The sequence below is a fragment of the Oryza glaberrima genome, chromosome 1 (genome assembly GCF_000147395.1).
Source record: "Oryza glaberrima chromosome 1, OglaRS2, whole genome shotgun sequence".
In the NCBI taxonomy this organism is placed as follows: domain Eukaryota; kingdom Viridiplantae; phylum Streptophyta; class Magnoliopsida; order Poales; family Poaceae; genus Oryza; species Oryza glaberrima.
This window is the reverse complement of record NC_068326.1, coordinates 12,650,154-12,675,651: the sequence shown is the minus strand read 5'-3', so window position 1 is coordinate 12,675,651 and position 25,498 is coordinate 12,650,154. Positions and strand designations below refer to the sequence as shown.

Here is a 25,498-nt window from a genome sequence, read left to right as displayed (position 1 = left end):
GCGTAGTACCTACAGAATTTCGTGATAAAATCTACGTGATTTTGAAAAAAATATTATTTTAGTAGATCATATCATCGGTAGAAGTTGGGGGTTTGTCCCATCTCGCCTTTTTTAACTTTTCTGTTCACATCTGAATTTTTTGGCTATTTGCCTACGGGCAGAGGTCGGAGATGTAACACATTTCCATTATCTAAAAATGAACAAGTGGAAAATCATGGTGATGGTGATAAAGTTGATGACAGTAGTGTACATGTCATTTTGGACAGTTCAGACACTGATTTTCAGCCTGAAATTTTATCCTTCTTTACCACTTTGCACAGGGCTACCAAATTTAACGGGACGGCCTGCCAGCACTCAAGGTAAGGACCAACCAGAGAGAACACCTGTGGGCTGTGGGTGTGGCTGCCGATTACGGTGAGTAGCTTGCTTAGCTGTTGCATGCTGATCACTATATCGATAATATTAATATGTGATTAGACTAACGTTCTGTCTACCACAGAATTACATCAAAACAAGGAAGATACAATCATACACAAACTAGGTGATTTACTAGTCCAACATAATAATTGGTGGAGTGTGTTGATAGAAAACATGAGGCCTGGGAGATCTGATTAACTCCGGTGCAGGTCCAAAACTCGTCTTCGGATGTATGAGCGTGCCAGTTGATTTAATCCTACAATCAACAAGAAACAAAGACAAAAAAACCGTGATTAAATCCATAAATGATAGCCAATCGGCTAGGTGCTGATGACATATCATTTATCTTTAGGCCGATGTCATATGTACATCGATTGGCAAATATTAATAAGCAAATCAAAACTAAATCTACTCAATCGGCTGCAGATATTAATGATATATAATCCTTATATCGATATATACTTAAATCAAGTGATTGGGATAGATCAGTCACCTTGCCGAGACAGTATAAATCACTTAGATTGAAATATACATTAATAATGAGATTATATATGTATTCATAGCATAGCCGATCAGATAGATCTAGCATGTATCGGCTAATACTCCGATACTACTCTATATTAAGATATTGAAGCAAGTAGAATATACTAAACAGAAACTTAATATACTTAAATGCAACAAGATCTTAACATAAAGGGCAGATTTAACATATCAATCAAGCATGTAGAATAGAATTAGTTAAATCAGGTAAGATCGGCTGAAACTCCGATACTAATCTAATCGGCAACCAGAAGGCAGGCTAGATATTATGGTTCTAAGCACGACTTAATAGATCAAACTCAACTGATGCAGCATTAAGTATGAAAAGAAGAACAATATCTAGATAATCAAGCCGCTGGATGTTTCATAGAGTGGTAGATATGTCACGTAATCCAAGTCAACGTCGTTATTTAACCTAATCGGCTGCCTTCTATTGACAAATGCTAGCCGATTATAGGTTAGATAACGATATTATCAAAGATTATGTGAAATATATGATAACTCGACGAATTACATAAACAGGATTAGAGTGTCATAAAGATGGAAGCACTAATCTCGAGAACACAAGTCGTCATAACAAGTTTTACCTCTTGTTGAAGATCGAAACCGATGCAGCTCAACCCGAAAGCAAGAACTCGTCGAAACAAAACGAAAGTAAAAGGGTGGCGATGCGCCGAGATTGTATTGAACGTGTGTTAATATTTACATAGGACTCGGGGTCTATTTATACCCGAGAATTACAGGATATGTCCATACCGGACACAACTATTATCTCTAACAAACTCTAAGATACCATAAGTCTTTACGGCAGACTTTTGCCCACATTTATCTCTAAGGAATTTACATGAAATATCCTAATTAATAGATACAATTGCCTTCTCAGGACTCTATCCATGTACGGCAATCATCTTGAAGCACATCAACTCATACCCGGTATCGTACACGAGTCATATTGTCATAATCGGCTGTATTACCCAACCTAGTCTGACTCTGACTTAGCCGATCCCGTTCGTGGCCAATCCGGATTCCAGCCGATTCATGCTCTGTTCTTGAATCGATCATCGCCTTTGACTCCGCTTCGATCTACCCTGCTTTTCCAATGCTGATATGACCAAATTTGGTCGTTAACACATGCCCCCAAGTCCGGGATATTTGATAATGTTCCGGATTTGCCGTATACATACTCCGAACCGGTTTCGCACTTTGCCGTTTTCCTACCGTTTTCCAAGCGCTTTAAATACTAACCGCCGCCCCCGAGAAATCTCACACCGTTACTTCTGTTTTCACCGCTCAAGCAAAGCTCTGCCTTCTCTCTCTCCGGCGATTCCTCCGGCGCAAAAGCGATTGCCAGGTGACTCCATCTTCGACGAGATCTCCGCCCGCAGCGATGTCGTCCTCTGCCAGCCCATCTGATGCACCATCAGCCATGTATGCTGAGGTAAGTCCCCATCGGCTAGATCACCTTTCTTAGCAGCAAATCGATTTTCTCTTGTCTTATATCACTTTCCTCTTCTCGATTGCTTTTGGATTTGTAGCATCTCTCCAACCTAGTTGCGATTCCCAGTCTATCGCATGAAAACTACTACTTTCTCGGCCCAATCGGCAATCCTGATCCCACTGAGTTCATCATTGGTGAAACCAATAGGATTCCCTTCAGATTAACCAACCCAAATCTAGGCCACTGGAAGAACACCTTAAAATCTTGGCCGTCTCTAGAGAAAACCCCACCCGAGAAAAGTTGGACTACATGGTTCAAGCGTATGTCGGCCAGCAAAAGAGTTCATTGGGACGAAATTGGAATCGGCCAAGCACTCGACCTCACCAAAGCAAACTCGTCCAAAGATGAACCCCTGATGGCAACTGCCTCTTATTTCTGGTCAAACACCATCAATGCCTTCTTGTTTAACCAAGGGCCGATGACTCCAACTCTCATAGATATCAGCATGATCACGGGTCTGGACGTCACTTCATCGGCTAACCCTGTGGGCTTAAACACGAAGAATCAATACGACTTCAAGACCAAGAGCATAGGCGGCTGGTCAGGCTATGTAGCAGCATACATAGGCCAGGGTTCGGTCACCCCTCGAGAACATGTGGCTTTCTTGTTAATGTGGCTAGAGAAATTTCTCTTTTGTGGATCCAGCTGCGGTCCTACAACCAATTGGCAGTTCGTAGCCGAAGCCTTGGAGACAAAAAGACAATTTCCTTTAGGCAAAATCCTCCTCGGCTACTTGTACCAAATGCTAAATAGTGCATCGGCTAAGTTAGCTGTTGGCTCAGTAGTCGGAGCAGGTGGACCATGGTGGCTACTGCAATCCTGGCTAAACTTGGTAGTCATGAGGTTCGTCAATCGGCCATCTGTAACAGAAGCTGAATTCCCAAGATTAGAACCGATTGTGAACAATGACGGAGAAGAACTCACTCATCGGAGATGCACATCCTATGGAGAGTATACCTCTACACCAACTGACGCAGGAGCAAAACTATCGGCTGAGCTGCTCAAGGATTGGTTTTGCAGCTTTTATGAGGGGTTCCAAAAGGATGCTCGAGTCTGGTTTCTCTATGGAGACTCAACACTTCTGGAAAATCCATTGGACTTCAGATTTGAAGACATCAACAATGACAGATATCAAAAGCCCAGAGAAATCTTCTCATCTGCAATCACTCCATGCATCCTTCCCGTCGGCATTCATCAAGGGAGAAACATCCAAGTTTCCTATGAGTTTTATCATCCAATGAGTTCTGCTAGGCAATTTGGAATGAGCAAACTCCCAATCGGCTTATTCTTTGCCGATAAGATCCAATGCCGAGGAGAAATCTCATCAACCTTAATGATAGATCGGCTGCTCAATCTCCAAGGACCTCCTCTAGGCAGCATTGACAACATAAAGCTGGCAACCTTCAGGAGCAAAGCATTTGACAGATGGTGGGGCGAATGGAAGCTGCACTTATTCCATCAATTGGCTTCTATGTATATGACAGACCTCTTTCCAGATGTTGTCCCTCAAGTAAGTCTTAACTCACTTGATTTTTATTTGAATAACTGCTTAGCCGATTAATCCTTGGCTAACTTTCCTTTTGACGTGCAGACAACAGAATCCTCTCCCCCTCGCCAGAGCAACAATGGCAAGGATATTGAGTATGCCCTAGGATTGATCCCCAACGGAGGTGGGCTATCTCCCCCCGTCATCGGCTATAATGCCCCTAAGACTTCAGCTCTTCTTCAAGGGCTCATCAGAGAACCAACCGATGCCGGCAAGAAGAGGAAAACCAGATCATCGGCCGTAAATATTTCAGCCCCAGCTCCAAAGAAGAAAACTAAGACAAAGAAAACCACACCACCTGATGAACAAGCTCTGGATGAAGAAGTAATTGAAGACGACGTTGATGAGGCCGCAGTCGAAGTAAGCGATACAGAACGAACACCATCAGCTTCACCCAAACAGACCCCTCCAACTCCTTCTGCTTCAGTCCACTTTTCAAGAGTAAGCAGCTCTCTTTGATCCCTTTTGTAATCATTTTACCTTATGGTCGATTACTTACAGATTTAGTAATTGCAGAAAAAGAAGACTGCTGTGAAGAAGAAATCGGCTGCAACAACATCTAAACCAGCTCCACCAGTAAGATAGTCTCAATTTTTCATTAGTCAATTCTCAGCCGATTTTGTCTAACACTTGTCTCTTTTTAGCCTCCTCCTCCTCCTTCCCCTTCTGTACAGCAATTATCAAGTCACCAGACTCCATCAGCTGTAGGAAGTCACTATGTAGAAGAAGAATTTCAACCAACTACTCCTGCTATCCCAGTAACTTTTCTTTGACAAAAAACATTCAGATCGGCTATGCCCATTTGATCTCTAACTCTCTTTAAATCATTGCTGTAGGTCTTAGCCGATCTTTTCTCTTTTGACATCAGAGATTATCTTGATGAAGGAGAAGAAGACACCACAAGCAAAGCCTTAGCCCCTTTATCCGATGATGTAAAGAAAATTCTAGAAGATATTTCTCATCGGCTAGAAGCATCGTCGCTGGATAGCTTGGTAGTTGATTGTGGCTCAATTAGGACTCGGCTTCATGAGATTCAAGCTCTAATCCCAGATGAGCTAGCCGATATCCTTACTCCAACCGTTTACCTTGAGCAACACTAATTCAAACTGGAGAAAGCCAAGTTAAGACTGACTGAACGACGAGAGCGCAAAGACATTGAAGCCACAATCCAAGATAATCGGCAACTTGTGCACGAAGAGAAGTCCAAGCTTGATCAACTATCTGAGGGCGCAATCAAATCCAATATTGATCGGCTAGAGGCTCGCAAGATTGAACTCTTGGCACAACTAGAAGAATGCAACGCCGAGCTAGACATAGAGCACAAAAAACTAGCCGATCTCCCAAAGTCTATCGAAGAGCAGAAAGCAAGACTCAAATCGGCTATCAAGCATGTTGCTGATCTGACCAAGTCTTTGAAGATCATTCCTAGAACCGATGCTCAAGACGCCCAAGCCATTGAAGAAGTAGAACAAATTAGGCAAAGGGCTATGTCGGCTATCCAGCAATACTTGTCTCGATGACTTTCTGTGTAATAGACCTTAGAAAACTTTTTGTAATCGGCTAAGATACTTCCGATGTTTATCCTAACAATCCTTTATGCCGATTAATCGTAATCTAACTTCCACATTTTCTCAAAAATGCGCTAAATTTGCAACTTGTGAATATATGTGTCCCCCTAATTTTGTAATGACGAAGGCATTGAGAAAATTATAATCTAGACTAAGGGCGATATAACCATATCGGCCATTGTACATCGGCAAAACAGAACCGATTACAATACAAAAACAACTAAGCGCGATATAACAATATCGGCCATCTCGAGGCGATCTAAACACATCGGCTATCATGCATCGGCAACACTAGCCGATCATGCGTTAACCCAAACACTTGGGTAATACTTCTTCAAGTATTTGCCATTGAGCGCTCGTCCATAGACCTCACCATCAAGCCCTTGCAACATATATGCCCCGTTAGACACAACCTTATAGATTTGGAACGGCCCTTCCCAATTCGGTGACCACTTGCCGAATTTGTTATCCCGAGTTCCAATTAGCAAAATCAACTTCCATACAAGTTCACCTTCCGAAAAAGTCTTGGATACCACTTTCTTGTTATAGTGCCTAGCAATTCGTTCCTTATCTTTGGTAAACTTAGCAAGGGCTCGCAAACATGATTGAACCAAATCCTCCCTTTCATCGGCCATAGGTTATAATACTCATTGGCCGTCAAACCATCTTGCAATTCTATCCTTCTGGAGCCGATTCTAACTTCCCATGGCAAAACATCTTCATGTCCATAAACAAGCTTATAAGGAGGAATTTGGATCGATCCATGACAAGCCATCCGATAAGACTACAATGCTTCGGCCAAACGAGTATGCCATTGCCGAGGATAATCAGAAATTTTCCTCTTAATCAACTTGATCAAGCTCTTGTTAGATGCCTCGGCCTGCCCATTAGCTTATGCATAATATGGTGAAGAATTCAACAATTTGATACCCATGCTATCGGCAAACTGAACAAACTCATCGGATACGAAGATTGAACCTTGATCGGTCGTAATGGTTTCAGGAATACCAAATCTATAGATAATATGTTCCTGAACAAATTGACTAGCATCCCCAGAATCAACCTTCTTCAAAGGGATCACCTCTACCCACTTGGTAAAATAATTGGTTGCCACCAATATAAACTTATGTCCTTTGCTCGATGGTGGATTAATCATGCCGATCATATCAATTCCCCAACCTCTAAATGGCCATGGTTTAATAATAGGATTCATAGCCGATGCCGGCGCTCTCTGGATCGCTCCAAATTTCTAACAATCTTGACATCCTTTATAATATTTGAAACAATCCTCCAGCATCATCGGCCAAAAATATCCAGCACGTTGAAGCAACCACTTCATTTTATGAGCCGATTGATGAGTGCCACATATCCCTTCATGGACTTCAACGATTGCAACTTTTGCCTGATCAGCACTCAAACATGTGAGCAACACCCCATCAATCGTCCGATAATAAAGCTCATCATCCAACAATGTATACTTCAACGCTTTATATCTTAACTTCCGCGAAGCCGATTGAGATGGATCCTGTAAATACCGATAGACATCATATCTCCAATCATCGACTGTTATAGCAGCAACTTCCACCTTAACATCCTTGACCATCGGCTTATATCCCGATGCCCCTTGGGCTAAATCATTAGCTTCAATATTCTGCTCTCGAGATACATGCTTCAACGTTACTAGCCGAAATTCCTTCATCAGTTTTGGGCATTTCTCATTATAAACCATTAACGTGTCATTCTTGCACTCATATTCTCCTGCCAATTGACTGATTACCAACAAAGAATCCCCCATGATTTCGATAGCATCGGCTTCGACTTCCTTGAGTAACTGCAACCCCTTGAGAACCGCTTCATACTCAGCTTGATTATTAGTCGCATATGGTTTAATAGTATAAGCGAACTCAAAGCATGCCCCCCGAGGGGAAATTATAACTAAGCCGATGTCACAACCATGAGTACAAACTAACCCATCAAAGAATAAAGTCCATGGCACAATCTCAACTGAGCCGATTGAATCATCACGATGATCAACAATAAAATTGACTATAGCTTGCCCTTTAATCGCCTTCGGTGACTCATACCGAAGATCAAACTCAGTCAAGGAAAATATCCACTTTCCAACCCTTCCTTTCAAAATAGGAGCCGATAACATATACTTGACAACATCGGCCTTGCATATAACAGTGCATTCATTGGATAGTAAATAATACCTTAACCTTGTACATGAAAAATATAAACACAAGCATAACTTCTCCACAGGGGAATATCTAGTCTCGGCATCCAAGAGCCAACAGCTCAAATAAAACACCACTCTCTCTTTTCCTTCTAGCTCCTGAATCAAGACCGAGCCGATTGACTTATCACCGGCCAACAAATATAACTGAAAAGGAATCCTTTTTTTGGAGGAATCAAAACTGGAGGAGAACTCAAGTATTCCTTAATATTATCCAAAGCTTTCTGTTGTTCTGCCCCCCAAGTAAATTGTTGATCAGCCTTCAATCGCAACAATGGTGTAAAAGGTTCTAACTTTCCAGACAAATTAGAAATAAACCTTCGAACAAAATTTATCTTACCGATCATCTCCTGCAATTTGTGTTGTTTTCCGGAGGCTTAATCTTCTTGATCGCATTGATACTTCTCTGAGTTATTTCAATCCCCCTCTCATGAACAAGAAATCCCAAGAACTGGCCAGCCGATACACCAAAAGCACACTTTGTCGGATTCATCTTCAAGCCATATTTCCTGGTCCTCTCGAAAACCTTTCTCAAATCAGCTATGTGATCATCTATTTCCTTAGATTTAACAACCACATCATCAATATAGACCTCAACCAGCCAGCCGATCAGATCATGATAAATGTAATTCATGGCCCTTTGATACGTGGCTCCAGCACTTTTTAATCCAAAAGTCATTACTACCCATTCAAACAAGCTAATTGCACGAGGACATCTGAAAGCCGTTTTATGAATATCTTCCTCAGCCATGAAGATCTGATTATATCCTGCATTTCCATCCATAAAACTTAATATCTTATGTCCTGAAGCAGCATCAACCAACTGATCGGCCACTGGCATTGGATATTCATCCTTCGGGGTAGCTTTATTCAAATCTCTAAAATCAATGCATACCCTCACCTTGCCGTTCTTCTTGATAACAGGAACTATACTAGAAACCCATTCAGCATATCGGCAAGGACGAATAAAACCAACATCATACAAACGTTTGATCTCAGCCTTGACGGGTTCGAGCATATCGGTTTTGCATCTCCTCGGGGGCTGCTGGTGCGGTCTAACCCCTAGTTTAATAGGTAGCCGATGTTCAGTGATTGATCGGCTGAGTCCTGGCATCTCATAATACTCCCAAGCGAAGCAATCTCTAAACTCTTTCAAGAGCTCTATCAGCTTGGTTCTAAACTCTGGAGATAAGTTCTTACTAATAATTGTCGGCCTTGGCCGATCGCCTGGACCTATATCTATTTCTTCCAAATCATCGGCCGACATGAAACCTTGACCTTACTTGTCATCGAGATCATCTACTGTGTCCTTGGTTGTGACGTTTGAACCCTCCACGACGCCCTCAAAATAATAGCTTGGGTTCTCCATCTTCAATTGGCTGTATATCAGAATCGGACACTTTTAAAAAATCTCCATCCCAAACTTTTCCAGATAAACAATCAAGGCCATCCATCTCCCAAAGAGCTAAATCGACACTGGCAACATTGACTGACCTGTCGGCTGGCACGATCTCTATCTTGTCGCCTTGCCACTGAATTAAGCATTGATACATGGTTGAAGGAATACAACAATTGACATGAATCCAATCCCTTCCAAGCGACAAGCTGTAAGAACAATAGTCTTACTGTCGACCGTCAGCTCCACATTTAGAACACCTTTGGTTTCTGACGGATTGCCACCAAAGTCTTTGAGCACCATGTTTGTCTTGATGAGATCCTCGGCATTTCTACCCAACTTCCTGAACGTAGCATAAGGCATCAAATTTACCGCAGCCCCACCATCGACCATCATCTTAGACATCGGCTTCCCATTGATATAGCCGTTTATATTCAATGGTTTAAGATGCTGATTCTCTGTCCCCTCAGGCTTTTCAAAGACTGCCTATTCTTTGATTAATTTCTCCGGCCGATGATTAATTTCTTGCTCGACCTGCTGGAAGCGTTCCCTACTCCTCAACCTTTGAACCCTTCTTTTCTGATTCTTTGTAAAAATACCAGAAGGACACCACTGAGTCTTCCTATTTTCATCGTCCTCCAAGTCACCATGTTGGTATACAAGGCCCAATCTTTGATGAACAGGAACTCTTGTTTGCTTTGGCCGATTGCCTCCATTGTACGATTGGCTTGAACCCCCTGCAACATCACCGCATCCAGGACAATCCTCGATAGATGGTAGCCTCATACCCTCATTCCAGCAGAACCTAAAGAACTCACAGCTCCAATGAGGATCAAAACCACCATTATCTTCTTCATGACGCCTCTCCTGTTGCTTGTCGTATTTTCTTTGATATTTGTTTATAATTTTGGCCGAATTCGCCTGCAAACCTCTCATACGTCCCGTATCGGCTGTTCGGCCAGCTGTGTGTACCATGTTAATAGGAAAAGGATTACCATCGACCTTCATCGGCCTTTTGGAATCATCAAACTTAATCTTGCCTCCCTCAATGGCCACCTGAATCTGTTGTCTGAAAACCTTGCAATCGTTAGTAGAATGAGATCCAGAATTGTGCCATTTGCAATACCTCTTTTTGCCCAATTCCTCAGCCGATGGAATCGTATGACCAGCAGGGAGTTGAATTTGCTTCTCTCAGAGTAGCAGATCAAAAATCTTGTCAGCTTTGGTAATATCAAAATCATACCTCTCTTCTTTCCCAGAATTCTTTACCCATTGGCACGGTATAACCTTTTTACTCCTTACCAATTCGGCTTCAGCTATCTCAGAGTCATCATCATCATCATCATCTGATCCATACATGTAGAGACAAACATGATTAACCCTCTTAGAGTTCTTCCTAGCTTCCGCAGACCTCTACTCGTGCAAGGTTACCTTCTGTATCAGATGTGATAAGCTATCAAAGTCCTCAGATGAGAATTTCTCCCTAATCGGAGCAATCATACCCTGAAAGGCCAGATCGGCTAACTGGGCGTTAGTCAAACTCAAACTGAAGCACTTGTTCCTTATCTCCCTGAATCTCTGAATATACTCATGCACAGGTTCATCACGCCTTTGCCTAATCGCTGTCAAGTTGGACGATTTCATCTCATGAACCCCACTGTAGAAATAGCTGTAAAATTGCTTCTCTAAATCGGCCCAACTGTTGATGGACCCATATGGCAAAGAAGAAAACCAAGTAAAAGCCAATCCAGACAAGGACAACTGGAACAACTTAACTCTTAGAGCATCCACAGCCGATGCTTCACCACACTGAGCTAAAAATCGGCTAATGTGCTCACAAGTTGACACACCATCTTGTTCCGAAAATTTAGAGAAGTCTAGAACTTTGAACTGATTGGGAAGAGGAACTCTCTCAAACCACTCAGGGTAAGGTTGCCGATACAAGTTTCCAGTATCTTTTGGTTTAAGCCCAAACTGTTCCCTCATCACGTCAGCAATCACATCGGCCCACGGTCGTTGCTGAGCTACTCCCTGTGACTGTTGTTGCATGGGCTCGAATTGACCATACTGAGGAGCAAACTGAGGTTGAGTTAGCCCCCCTTGCTGATATTGGGCTTGCGGGGAAGGAGGTTGATATTGATAATTCAAATTGCCCCCCGGTAATTCTGAAGGTTCGGCTGAATACTACGTACCAAATGCTCAGGAACAACTTGAGGCATCACTGTGCCATCTGGCTGTAAGTGGTGAACCAAGTGCTCTGGGATAACTTGATTTACAACTTGCTGTACAGGCTGACCACCAGGTGTCGCAAACCCAGCCGATGCGTTCATTGAGCCTTGCTGCTGAATCGGTTAAACGACTTGCTGTCTTAACGGCGTTTGCTGAATCGGCCACAAAGCCTGCTGCCTTGGTGGCGTTTGTTGAACTGACTGCACGATCTGTTGCTGAATTGGTTGTACAACCTGTTCGATTGGGGGTGTCTGTTGAATCAGCTGCTGCTGGATTGGATCAACGGTATGTTGAGGTGGTAGAAACATGGCAGCAACCTGATCTTGCGTCAGCCGATTCGCAACCTGCCCACTATGCTGTGGCTGCTCTCTCATCAACAGCCGAGGATTAACCAGCTGGCCTGGTGTCGACGTTGATGGAGCAGGTGGGGAAGTCGATACTGGCGCCGTCGGCTGAGCTGGTGGTGCAATGGGAGGAACTGCTTGAATAGGTGGATGAATATCAGTGATCAAAGGCCGATAATTTGGAAAGGTACCTCCTTGCAAATAAACTGGGCCTGCAGCCTGATGCTCAGCTATCGAACCATCGGCTATTGATTTCATCATGTTTGACAAGGTATTGACTAACACCATAGGCTGATTGATCAAAGCATTGTGCACAGCATAGTTAACTCGGTCTTGGAAATTATTGAAAAAATCCTGTGATGCACTGCCATCCTGATTAAGATTTCCTCCTTGCGGTCCCTGAGCGCCATTACCTTGAACTCAATGTACTCCTTGAGAGTGGTCACCCTGATTTTCCTGAGCCGATCCATCTGTAGCACCTTTGTCACTCGGTTGAGTCGAGCCATCTACAACTTGTTTCTTTTCTCCCGCCTTAGAAGAACTAGTCTTAGGATCATCAAGAACTACCTTTATCTTGTATTTCTGAACAAGCATTCCTTTGCGAGTCTGCATGAATGAGTTTAAGAATTGGTCTCGCGCTTGTTGTATCATTGCTTCAAAATCTTTCTTTTGATCAGGTGTGAACTTTTCTGGATCAATGGTTATGATGTTTCCTTCATTGACTTCAGTCAAACCCAGCTTCTGGATCTTTTCTTTAACAGTACTAGCACTAGTCAAGGACGGTGATAGTGACAGTTTCTTGGCCATGAGGAAAACTGCTTTCTGACTTCTAATCGGTTCCACTGGGCGTGTCAAAAGTGTGTTGACAGAAAACACGAGGCCTGGGAGATTTGCTTAACTCCAGTGCAGGTCCAAAACTCGCCTTCGGATGTATGAGCGTGCCAGTTGATTTAATCCTACAATCAACAAGAAACAAAGACAAAGAAACCGTGATTAAATCCATAAATGATAGCCGATCGGCTAGGTGCCGATGACATATCATTTATCGTTAGGCCGATGTCATTTGTACATCGATCGACAAATATTAATAAGCAAATCAGAACTAAATCTACTCAATCGGCTGCAGATATTAATGATATATAATCCTTATATCGATATATACTTAAATCAAGTGATTGGGATAGATCGGTCACCTTGCCGAGACAATATAAATCACTTAGATTGAAATATACATTAATAATGAGAAACTTTTTCATTCTGTTGAAAAACAACACTCCCACGTGTGCCAATATTAGCATTAATTGACAAAAGTTCGCTGCGCAAATCACGGAGTGATTTTTTTGCCACGAACGCACCCAATACACTCCAAAAATTATATTGAGGTGCTTTTTGAACTTTTTCATTCCCAGAAAAAACATCGCACCCACGTGTGCCAATATACGCCAATATTGGCATTAAATGACATAAGATCGCCGCGCGAATCACGGATTGATTTTTTACCCCGAACGCACCCAATACACTCCAATATGTCAAAAAATCTTGTTGTGGTGTTTTTTGAACTTTTTCATTCCGTTGAAAAACATCACACCTACGTATGCCAATATACGCCAATATTGGCACTAATTGACAAAAGTTTGCTACGCGAATCACGGATTATTTTTTTGCGACGAACGGACCCAATACACTCCAATATGTCCAAAACTCTTGATTTGGTGCTTTTTAAACTTTTTCATTCCGTTGAAAAACATCACTCCCACGTGTGCCAACATTGGCATTAAATGACAAAAGTTCGCTGCGCGAATCACGGAGTGAATTTTTTGCCACGAACACACCCAATACACTCCAATATGTCCAAAAATATTGTTTTAGTGCTTTTTGAACTTTTTCATTCCGTTGAAAAACATCACAGCCACATATGCCAATATTGGCATTAATTGACAAAAGTTCGCTGCGAAAATCACGGAGCGATTTTTTTTGCCATGAACGCACCCAATACACTCCAATATGTCCAAGAATATTGTTTTGGTGCTTTTTGAACTTTTTCATTCCGTTGAAAAACATCACCCAATACACTCCAATATGACCAAAAATTATGTTCTGGTACTTTTTGAACTTTTTCATTCCGTTGAAAAACATCACTCCCACGTGTGCCAATATTGGCATTAATTGACAAAAGTTCACCGCGTGAATCACCGATTGATTTTTTGCCACGAACGCACCCAATACACTCCAATACGACGAAAAATTATGTTTTGGTGCTTTTTAAACATTTTCATTCCGTCGAAAAACATCACTCCCATGTGTGCCAATATTGGCATTAATTGACAAAAGTTCGCAGCGCGAATCAAGGATTGATTTTTTTGCCACGAACGCACCCAATACATTCCAATATGTGAAAAAAAATCCTGTTTTGGTGTTTTTTGAACTTTTTCATTCCGTTGAAAAACATCACACCCACGTGTACCAATATACGCCAATATTGGCACTAATTGATAAAAGTTTGCTACGCGAATCACAGATTGATTTTTTTTCCACGAGCGCACCCAATACACTCCATGATGTCAAAAAATCATGTTTTGGTGCTTTTTGAACTTGTTTATTCTGGTCAAAAACATCGCACCCACTTATGCCAATATATACCAATATTGGCACTAATTGATAAAAGTTTACGGCGCGAATCACGGAGCGATTTTTTGCAACGATCGCACCCAGTACACTCCAACATGACAAAAAATTATGTTGTGGTGCTTTTTGAACTTTTTCATTCCCGAAAAAAACATCGCACCCACGTGTGCCAATATACGCCAACATAGGCATTAGTTGACAAAAGATCGCCGCGCTAGTCACGGATTGATTTTTAGCCACGAACGCACCCAATACACTCTAATATGTCAATAAATCATGTTTTGGTGCTTTTTGAACTTTTCCATTCCGTTGAAAAACATCACACCCACGTATGCCAATATTGGCACTAATTGACAAAAGTTTGCTACGCGAATGACGGATTGATTTTTTGCAACGAACGCACTCAATACACTCCAATATGTCCAAAAATCCTGATTTGGTGCTTTTTGAAGTTTTTCATTCCGTTGAAAAACATCACACCCACGTGTGCCAATATTGGCATTATTTCACAAAAGTTCGCTGCGCCAATCACGGAGTGATTTTTTTGCCACGAACACACCCAATACACTCCAATATGTCCAAAAATATTGTTTTGGTGCTTTTTGAACTTTTCAGTCTGTTGAAAAACATCACAGCCACATGTGCCAATATTGGCATTAATTGACAAAAGATCGCCGCGCGAATCACGGATTGATTTTTTGCCACGAACGCACCGAACACACTCCAATATGTCCAAAAATATTGTTTTGGTGCTTTTCGAACTTTTTCATTCCGTTGAAAAACATCACTCCCACGTGTGCCAATATTCGCATTAATTGACAAAAGTTCGTTGCACAAATCACGGAGTGATTTTTCTGCCACGAACGCACCCAATACACTCCAATATGACCAAAAGTTATATTGTGGTGCTTTTTGAAATTTTTCATTCCCGGAAAAAACATCGCACCCACATGTGCCAATGTACGCCAATATTGGCATTAATTGACATAAGATCACCGCGCTAATCACGGATTGATTTTTTGCCATGAACGCACCCAATACACTCCAATATGTCATAAAATCCTGTTTTCGCGCTTTTTGAACTTTTTCATTCCATTGAGAAACATCACACCCACGTGTGCCAATATACACCAATATTGGCACTAATTGACAAAAGTTTGCTACGCGAATCACGGATTATTTTTTGCGACGAACAGACCCAATACACTCCAATATATCCAAAAAACTTGATTTGGTGCTTTTTCAACTTTTTCATTCCGTTGAAAAACATCAGTCCCACGTGTACCAATATTGGCATTAAATGACAAAAGTTCGCTACGCAAATCACTGAGTGATTTTTTTGCCACGAACGCACCCAATACACTCCAATATGACCAAAAATTATGTTGTGGTGCCTTTTGAACTTTTTTATTGCCGAAAAAACATCGCACCCACGTGTGCCAATATACGCCAATATTGGCATTAATTGACAAAAGATCGCCGCGTGAATCACGGATTGATTTTTTGACACCAACGCACCCAATACACTCCAATATGTCAAAAAATGTTGTTTTGGTGCTTTTTAACTTTTTCATTCCGTTAAAAAACATCATACCCACGAGTTCCAATATACACCAATATTGGCACTAATTGACAAAAGTTAGCTACGCGAATCACGAAATGATTTTTTTGCCACGAGCGCACCCAATACACTTCAAGATGTCCAAAAATCATATTTTGGTGCTTTTTGAACTTTTTCATTCCAGTCAAAAACATCATATCCATGTGTGCCAATATATGCCAATATTGACACTAATTGACAAAAGTTTGCTGCGCGAATCACGGAGTGATTTTTTGCCACGAACGCACCCAATACACTCCAACATGACCAAAAATCTTGTTTTGGTGCTTTTTGATCTTTTTCATTCCCGGAAAAAACATCAAACCCACGTGTGCCAATATATGGCAATATTGGCATTAATTGACAAAACTTCACCGCACGAATCACTGATTGATTTTTTGCCACAAACGCACCCAATACACTCCAATATGACGAAAAATTATGTTGTGGTGTTTTTTGAACTTTTTCATTCCGTTGAAAAACATCACTCTCACGTGTGCCAATATTGGCATTAATTGGCAAAAGTTCACTGCGCGAATCACGGATTGATTTTTTTGCCACGAACTCACCCAATACACTGCAATATGTGAAAAAAAAATCATGTTTTGGTGCTTTTTAAACTTTTTCATTCCGTTGAAAAACATTCCGTTGAACTGTTTTGGTGAGATCACTCATTGCCCTCGCCGCCCTCGGTAGAGCAATGACCACACAAGAAGCATAACTCATAACCAGAATCCTCTCCTGAAATTGCGGACACCGGATTAAGTACAAGATTGTACTCGCAAGTCTTACCCAAAATTATATATACATTAAGGAGAGAGAAGTATGCAAGCTTTCTAGCCTATAGTGGGTCTCTAGGTTCAACATTTGCATAAAGCTAATTTTATTGAGCAATTAATGAGGAAAATAAGCAAGGACAAGTAAATCTAGCATCATTTTAATTTATGGATAGCAAGTATATATTCTGAAATGTATAAGCAAATGAGCCCAAACGGCGCTCTCATCATCAACCATGGACTACCAAAGTCAATACCAACATGGCACAACATGCCAACACCACCATCAAATATAATCCCATTCATAATAATCCATATTTAATGCTAACATAACTGACTAACACATCAAGCATTGTCCATAACCGATGACGCGGCTATTCGAATAGATTATACTCTGATCAGAGGTGTACAACTGGACCCACACGAAATGAACAAGGATCAAATCACTACAAGAAATATGACCTTCTGTGACGAATTCCTCCTGACATCGAAGCTATTCGTCATTAGCACATTCCATTTTATGACGATTAATATGAGATGGGGTGGCTTAGTGACGAAAAAAGGTGTTTGTCGTTAATACCAACTAGAAATCGTCATAAAGTATTTCAATGGGGTGTTGTGACGAATATTAATTTGTCATAAGCGGCAAAAAGTAAACGTAACAGATTTATATAATGCATTTCTAGAAAAATATATTAAAAGGTGAAGCAATTTAATCAAGTGCATTAATGAGGAAACTAAAATTTTCCTTTAAAAATCATGGCCGGAAATTTTTTTGTAATATTCTACATGTTCTAAATTACTCTGCAATTTTTCGTGAATTTTCGAAGCTCGATAACTAATTTTAATACCACAAAGTTCATTTAATCTTATAAAATAAATGGAAAACAAATAAATATCCCTCTCTCCTTGGGCCTTTTTCGGCCCAAGTGTTATTTTCTCCCTCCTCAGCCCACAACCTCTCTCTCCCTCCTTGGGTCGGCTTCCCCTTCCCCTCCTCCCTCCTCAGGCCGCCGGCCCAACCCTTTTGCTCCTCCCTCACCAAGAAGTCCATTTTATCTCCCTCCTCTCAATTCAAATAAATTTTCAGGTAGTAAATAATTTCAAATGAAAAATTCTCAACAACAATGTATAACTTATCAAGATCTACAACTTTCGTTTTGGTCATTTTGCTATATGACTCTGTTTCAATAATTTGAATTTGAATTTCAAATTATGACAACTTCAAACAATATTTTCGAATACTAAATGATTTCAACTGAAAAAGTCATCAAAAACAAAGTTGTATAACTCATCAATATCTATAACTTTTATTTTGGTCATTTCTTCATCCGACAAAGTGATTTGTAACATTGTTCACAAAATTTACATATCTCTATTATAGTTTATAAACTTTATAAGAGATATATACATTTTGTGAACAATGTTACAAATCACTTTATCAGATGAAGAAATGACCCAAAAAAAAGTTATAGATATTGATGAGTTATACCACTCTGTTATTGATGACTTTTTCAGTTGAAATCATTTAATATTTGAAAATTTTGTTTCAAGTTGTCATAATTTGAAATTCAAATTCAGAGTATTGAAAGAAAGACATATCGCAAAATGACCAAAACAAAAGTTCTAGATCTTGATGAGTTATACAACTTTGTTGTTTATGACGTTTTTAGTTGAAATCATTTAGTATTTAAAAATATTGTTTGAAATTATCATAATTTGAAATTCAAATTTTATATAGGTTAATCAAACTCAAATGGAGAAATAACCAAAATAAAATTGGTAGATCTCAATAAGTTATACAACTTTGTTTTTAGTAACTTTTTCATAAGTTCATTTAGTATGATAAAATTCGATTCGAAGTTTTAATATTTTGAAAATTTCAGGTTAAATGACCATTTTGTACAAGTAACTTGTATAATAGGTTTCCAGATAGCAAGGTTATTCTGGTAAAATCGCATCAAAATTGCTACTTCCCGACCCTAGCCGATTCGAAATCTCGTTCCGCCCCTAGCCGATTCGAAATCTCGTTCCGCCCCCCCCCCCCCCCCCCCCAACCGCGTCGGCCTCGGCATCCTCGGTGGCGGCGACGGCGGCGCCGGGCCCGACCATCGCCTCTCCTCTTTCCGCACCGCCGCCATCCACCATCCACCATCCCCTCCCCCACGCCGCCATCCACTCCGCCGCCGCCACCGTCCGCTCCGCCGCCACCACCATCCCCTTTATCGCCGGCTCGTGCGACGACGCCGCTACCATCCACTCTGCCGTCGCTAGGATCCACTCCCCCACCGCCAACATCCACTCCACCTCAGGAGGCCGCATCGGCAAGCAGACCTGGCGGAGGGGAGCAGGAGGCCGAGAAGGGCAGGCGACAGGGAGCAGAAAGTCACAGGCAAGCAGGCTCCCCTCCCCAGTAATCAGATCTGGGGCAGTTCCGGCGGTGGGAGACACGGCAGGAAGGAGGGGGCGACGGGCGGGGATGAGGTGGTGTCAAGCGGTTGCTTGCTGTAGCTCAGCATCGACGACGACCGCCTCCTTCCCTCCCAATCGCTCGCCGTCGTTTCCATCTTGTCCGCTCGTCGCCGTCCTCCTACCCGCCTCCCACCACCGCTCATCTCCCACTGGGCCCCGCTGCCGTCGCCGCGGCGATGTCCTCCTCGAGCCCTTGACAAGGATGGCGCCTGGAGGGCGCGACGGCTAGCGGTTCTGCTCCACTCCCTAGCCTGCGGCCTCCTCCTCATCGACGGCGCCGTACCTCCTCTGAGCTGGCTGCTGCTGCTCGCGAGCGCACGGCCAGCCGGGGAGCTTGGCGTCGTGGTGACAGGTGAGTTCGCGTTGGTTTTTTTTTTTTTTTTTTTTTTTTTTTTTTTTTGTTGCGTATTTGGGCCTGGGAATTGTAATCTAAAACGGGACGATTCAGTACTCAGTACAAATTGCAAGATTTTCCCTAAAATCTAATCAGTAACATGGCTTTGCACAGTAGCAGCTGGGCAACAAGCAAGCACCGATTAATCAAGCCCCAACAACATGAATCAGCTTGCAGAATGCAGACGTTGGGTTCTGCAGAGAAATATTACATGATTTTTAGTTTCTTCACTTTCTTTTTTTTTCAGGATTCAGCTACCATGTTCAGATGCGTTCTGCTACCTCTGCACAACGCACGATCCTGCAGAGTTCGACGTAACTCTTGGCGAGACAGATTCCAGCTTTGTCACCGAGCAATTTATACATTCATTGACAAACCATGAACCAGGTAATACATGCTTGTTCATGTTCTACCTACATTCATTGTGAAGGAGTTTTCACTGTCTGTGGAGCTCAATTGTGATGGTGATGGTGGTGCATGTATTTTGTGTAATATCATGTCAGCTAGACCAAATCTTTAACTTGAGAGGTTTTATCGCCATAGGATCTTCAGGATGAATTGTGTGCATGTCCTTTTCCTCCATCCACCTGTAGTCTCTTTTTTGATTGAACAGTACTTTCTGTTAACTTCTATGCCTGAATTGCTGCACACTGCTAAGTGCTTAGTCATTAGTTGGGTCACATTTGGGAATAATTCATAGGATTTTCGTTTCTTGCAACAATAGACTACAGATTTAGATTTTATACTCCAGTTCTGTTTCATTTCATACACACACAAAAATGAAAAACGCCCATGCGTGTGTAATTCACTGTTTTGAAGAGCTTTTATCTTCTTCTGAATATTCCCGGTTAGATCAGTCTAAGGCTATTTTCAATCTGTTATATTCATAATTCATTACCAGTTGGCTGACTATATTAGAACAGCACTTGAGAAAGTGGGTGGTATGATGGCATTCAGTAATTGATGTTTATTGTCTCTATAACCGTGATAGAGGGATATGCATGTGCTTTTCTGCTAAATATTTGTTTGGAATTCCTTTCTTACATGGTTCTGATATGTTTTTCTCTTGTATTTTGTGTAGAGTTGATCTCACCAAAGGATCATCTGCAAGCCTATTTCCTTTTGAGAAATTTGACGTGTATGTATGCTGTGTTGTATAATAATTTAAAAAGTCTTAGCTGGTTTTTTTACCAGCCATTAATTTTGGTTATATGTTTTACTTATAGATGTTGGTTTGTAGAGTAACCCAGTCAATGCTCAGGAAATATGACAGTGGAGTGAAGATGATCCAGATCAATAAGATGGTGAAAGTTACTTTTTTTTCTTCAGATATTTACATTGACACTGCGTTACATTTCCCATCAACTGTCATGATACAACTCCTTATAAGCTTCACTTTAGGTTGCGGAGATCCTCAAGGATCGCCCATGTTGGTACTGTGATTGCCGAAGCATTGATATCATCCATGTTATCCCTACGGGTAATGGTGGAACCATTGAGCTAATCTACATGCAGGTAAGTATACCCGATTGTGATTCATGTGTTGCATTTTTCTCAAGCACAGCTATTCTTTGTTTTTGGTAATAACCATTGCCCTTTTTAATTCCTTAGACTTATGTACCAACAACTTTGGTGGCACCACTCGACTTTTGGACGCTACTACACTAGTGGACTTGAAGATGGGAGTCTTGTGGTATTACTTTGATCTTTAATTGCCTGCTGTCAGCTCATTAAACAAAATGCTTCCTTTCATTTTCTTGACACCATTCCTGTTCTGTAGATCTATGAAAGGTCGTTGACTCAGTTTCTGTTGTATTAAATGTTGCCTGACACCATTCCTATTCTGTAGATCTGTGAAAGGTCATTGACTCAGTCCACTGGTGGCCCATCTGGGACTAACACTCCAAATGTATTGACCTGGTCAGTGAACCTGTGATGTAATTGAACTTGTTTTGGATAGCGATTTGTGGATGTAATTAGTTGATCATGTAACTGACTTGTGGATAACCTGTGATGTTTGTTTTTTTCTGAATTTGTGATCGACTGTTTTGTGAATATGTATTAAATGTGAGCTAGTGCATGTAGGCTGAATATTGTTAATTGGGCTACAAGATGTCAGATGCGTGGATGTTAATTGGGTTGTATTGGATTTTAATTGGGCTAAATCTGTTTGATATATGGGCTTCTTGAGTGCATGGCCCAGATGCAATTTAATTGTAATGCTTGGACTTATTGGGCCTTTTGAATATGTATGGGCCACTCAATATAGATGGATATGGTATAATTGGGCAGAATTTATTAAAATCTAATCGGACTTACAATAGGCCTAGCCCATAAACAGTTTGCTCACTACATGGGCTTTAACAAGGCCTAGCCCATAAACAGGTTGCTCATTACATGGGCCTTAATAGGCCACATGGCATCTTATGACGATTTCTAGGCTTGATGGTGACGAAAATGGACGTCATAGAGTTATGACGATGGAAGGATCGTCACTAGATTAATGACGAAAAAATAAGGTTTCGTCATAGAACGCCATTAGAGACGCATGATAGGTGACGAATGAATTTTCGTCACGCGAGCGTCACAGATTACGAAACGTGACGAGAAATTCAATGTTTGTGACGTAAATGAAGCGTCATCTATCATAAGATCTCTTGTAGTGAATGCTACACACCCCGTCGAGTGCGGTACAGTAGTGATTCAAGCTCATTACATGCCCTTTCTTAGCCCCCACCCCAACCACCTATACCATGCTGGGGTTCCCGATGACTCAGTCACGTGCGTGCGTGATGTGACCAAGGCGGGCGCGCCACGCGGGAGGCACCCCGGCCAAACCTAGGCACCCGAGGCCCTCCAAAGGCTACCTGCCTCACGACTCTCCAACGTGGTATAAATGATCACAGTAGAACTAGTAAGAACAAGCCGGTCCCAAATAAAACATGTGGTAAGTACGTAGGGTGCTTGATTAGATGTTAAAATGTTCGGTCCTTAACGACCTAGACGGGGCTACTTGCATCAGGGGAAACCAACCTCCCATCATCGCCTTATCACCCATCCAAGTCCAACATATTTCATCAACCATTATTTAGTGTAAGTGCTCAAGTTTTATGCCCAATAATGCAAGTTGTCTATATACCACAATTAATAGCACTGTGCATCGCTATAGTTCTATTAGCACTAAGCATGGCTAAGCATTAATGAATAAGACATCCCAAGTAATCCCAACCGTGTTAATAGGGTATAAGGACAGCATTATAACAAGAACTAAATGCATAAATAGGTTCTACCCATACAACATAAACTGACAATATTAATATCCAGGCAATGCATGCATAGATTATAGATTGCAACCAAATCATTTTTAGAGAAAGCATAGGTTCTATATGCTTACGTGCTTGCCTTGCTGCTGAGGGTAGTCACTATCCTCCTCTGGATATGGCTCGTTACTCTCCGAAATCTCCGAATCCATCGAAAAGAAGCAATATACGAATAAGAGCCAAATAAATATGCACATGCAAAATGATCAATAAATTATGAAATAAATACAGTGGGTAGATCACATGTGAAAGAATCACCAGATTATCACTTATAGTTTGGGAGATATGATTATGACAAGCTCTCAGGTGCTGAAAATGGCAGTTCTGTAAATATTGATGTTTCCTTTAGTACATTACAGGTATCATGCATTTCAAACCAAGATTTCATGGTAATAATTATTTTTAGAGTAAAGTACATCACTCACAGATCCTAAGAAAAATTATTTCACAACCATAAGTGTTGTCATTATTTATTTATGGATTTTAAAAGTTAAATCATAGGAATGCTAAATAAACTTCTAGGCATGATTTAAGAGGTAGTTTTGCCAAAAACAACACCACAACAGCAAAGAGTACTAAAATATAAGCTCAACAAAATTGGTTTCACAATTTTAGCTTTTACCAATAATTTCTTACGAACTTATTAAAAGCTAGACCACATAAGGGATACATATAGCTATTTATATTTTTACGGGGAAAACCAGTACAAAATTTGGTCATTTTTATTTTACAACATTGAAGATCACGCTTTTATTAATCCATAGAAATTTGGTTCAGCTCAAACGGAGTTTCATATGAATTTTCTACACATTTATGAAGTAAGCACAATTTCAGCACATGTTGAAAACAGTTTTCCATTAAGAGTCCTCGAACTTCCTGGATATTACAGAGCGGTCCAAGTTACAGTGTTATGTGTCTTGGTCTGTTTTTTTTGGGAAAGAACCCTCAAGTTTATCTAATTCACCGATGAGGTCCCTGGCTCGAGCTCACGGGGAGGCAGCCATGGCTGGGCTCAGTCTAGAGCTTGCCGGCGGCGAACGGAGGCTCGGATGGGGTCGAGTTCAACAGAGAAACTGTAGAGGAGGTCCATGCGAACACGTAGGTGTCCGCGCTGATGAAAGAGGTGGTCTGTAGCTCGCGAAAAACAAGCTACAGCGGCGGCGGTTCTTGGGATGTGCATGCATGTCGAGCTACAGCTCGGAATGGGCTAAGTGGGTGCATGCATGGGGTGTTCAGGGGTATGCAGTGTCTCACCGTGCAGCTGAAAGGGGTCGGAGAGGTCCAGGAAGCAGCGACGGCGTTGGAGATTTCCGGCGACACAACGAACACGAAGACGACCCGAGAACGACTAGATCTGGCCATAAAACCCCCAAATAAACGCTTGAATGAGTTAGAACATTGAATGCAGAGTCTTTTTGGCCAAGGTAAAGGATCTGGAGCTCACCGGACAGGGAGGAACAAAGCCAACGGGTCTAGATCGGGGCTGAGGAAAGAAGGCAAGCGTTCTCCACGCTTGGAGCTCGGCTTGGGCTGATTCTTGACGGTGTTACATCCGGGAGGATGAACTAGAATGAGCAGCACCACCCTGTATCTCGGCCTGGAACGTCGGGAACACTGGAAGCTTGGGTGACGCGACGACGCCGGCCGCGCTCCGGGCCTCCAAAAAGAGATGTGCGTTCCCGGAGATTCACTGCATGAAAATCGATGAAATTTTGAGGGGAGTTAGGGCATGCATTGGAGAGCATGGAACGAGGGTTGGAAGGCGAAGAAGAAGACCAGAAACACGGTGGCGACGACGAAGTTCTCTCGGCCGACAAGGAGGAAGAAGGAAGATGGGGGCGAAATGAGGTGCTCTCACTCTGCGTTTATTTCTCTGGAAGGGAGTAGGAGTGAAGAAAGTGCCCAGAAGCTTAGAGGAGAAAGGAGAGTAAAGAGAGGGGTGTCACCCTTATCTCTCTCCCTTGCATGGCCAAAACGTGGCATGGCTATTCTTCTGCTTGTCCCCTGAGTATGAGAGGGTTGGGCCACTGCCATGTGGCTAGAGACTGCTGGTTGGACCCACATGTCAAAGAGAGAGGGGTTGGAGAGGAAGAAACAAGAAAAAAAAGACAAGACTAGATTTATTCCCTCTCTCACTCATGACCTGCTAATTCGAATTGGTTAGAAAGGAATTCAAATTTTGGCCTCTGGTCCAGAGATGGGTCTTGGAACAAGCTTTCTAATCCAATTTGTTTCACTCAAAAATCTTGAGCTAAATAATTCTAGTGAAAAAGTGAAATCGGTTAAGCTGAAAGTTAGTTTGAATTTTTAGGAGGTCTAAAAAGAGAGGAAAAATTCCACAAAATTTATATTTGATGATTATAAATAAACTAATATTTTAATAAAATATTAAACATGTATACTACTTTTCAAGTTATTGTTCAAATAGAAGTGGTTTCAGTTTTACCGATCAGAGTTAATTTTGTTATCGCATATGATCAAATTGCAATACAGTAAATATGAAATCTTAAGGACAACAAAAACACTTCTAAATACCT

General features: G+C 41.6%; 2 long non-coding RNA genes across 6 annotated transcripts; one reads left to right on the top strand and one right to left on the bottom strand.

Annotated features, from left to right (window-relative positions):
- Positions 1-460: 460 nt before the first annotated feature.
- LOC127760552 (uncharacterized) lies at positions 461-24,850 on the bottom strand. 4 transcript variants are annotated; one of them, XR_008015099.1, is made up of 5 exons: positions 24,738-24,850; positions 24,406-24,651; positions 24,216-24,315; positions 23,036-23,101; positions 461-673 (listed from the first exon to the last, which is right to left on the bottom strand). It is a non-coding gene; the product is annotated as an uncharacterized LOC127760552 (long non-coding RNA). The 4 variants fall into 4 exon arrangements; XR_008015103.1 differs by lacking the exon at positions 461-673 and adding an exon at positions 19,986-20,291; XR_008015102.1 differs by lacking the exon at positions 461-673 and adding an exon at positions 16,219-16,740 and having other exon boundaries at positions 23,036-24,315.
- On the top strand, positions 19,463-21,740 carry LOC127760551 (uncharacterized). 2 transcript variants are annotated; one of them, XR_008015097.1, is made up of 7 exons: positions 19,463-19,599; positions 19,889-20,028; positions 20,723-20,779; positions 20,882-20,945; positions 21,043-21,156; positions 21,253-21,334; positions 21,491-21,740. It is a non-coding gene; the product is annotated as an uncharacterized LOC127760551 (long non-coding RNA). The 2 variants fall into 2 exon arrangements; XR_008015098.1 differs by having other exon boundaries at positions 20,868-20,945.
- Positions 24,851-25,498: the final 648 nt, after the last annotated feature.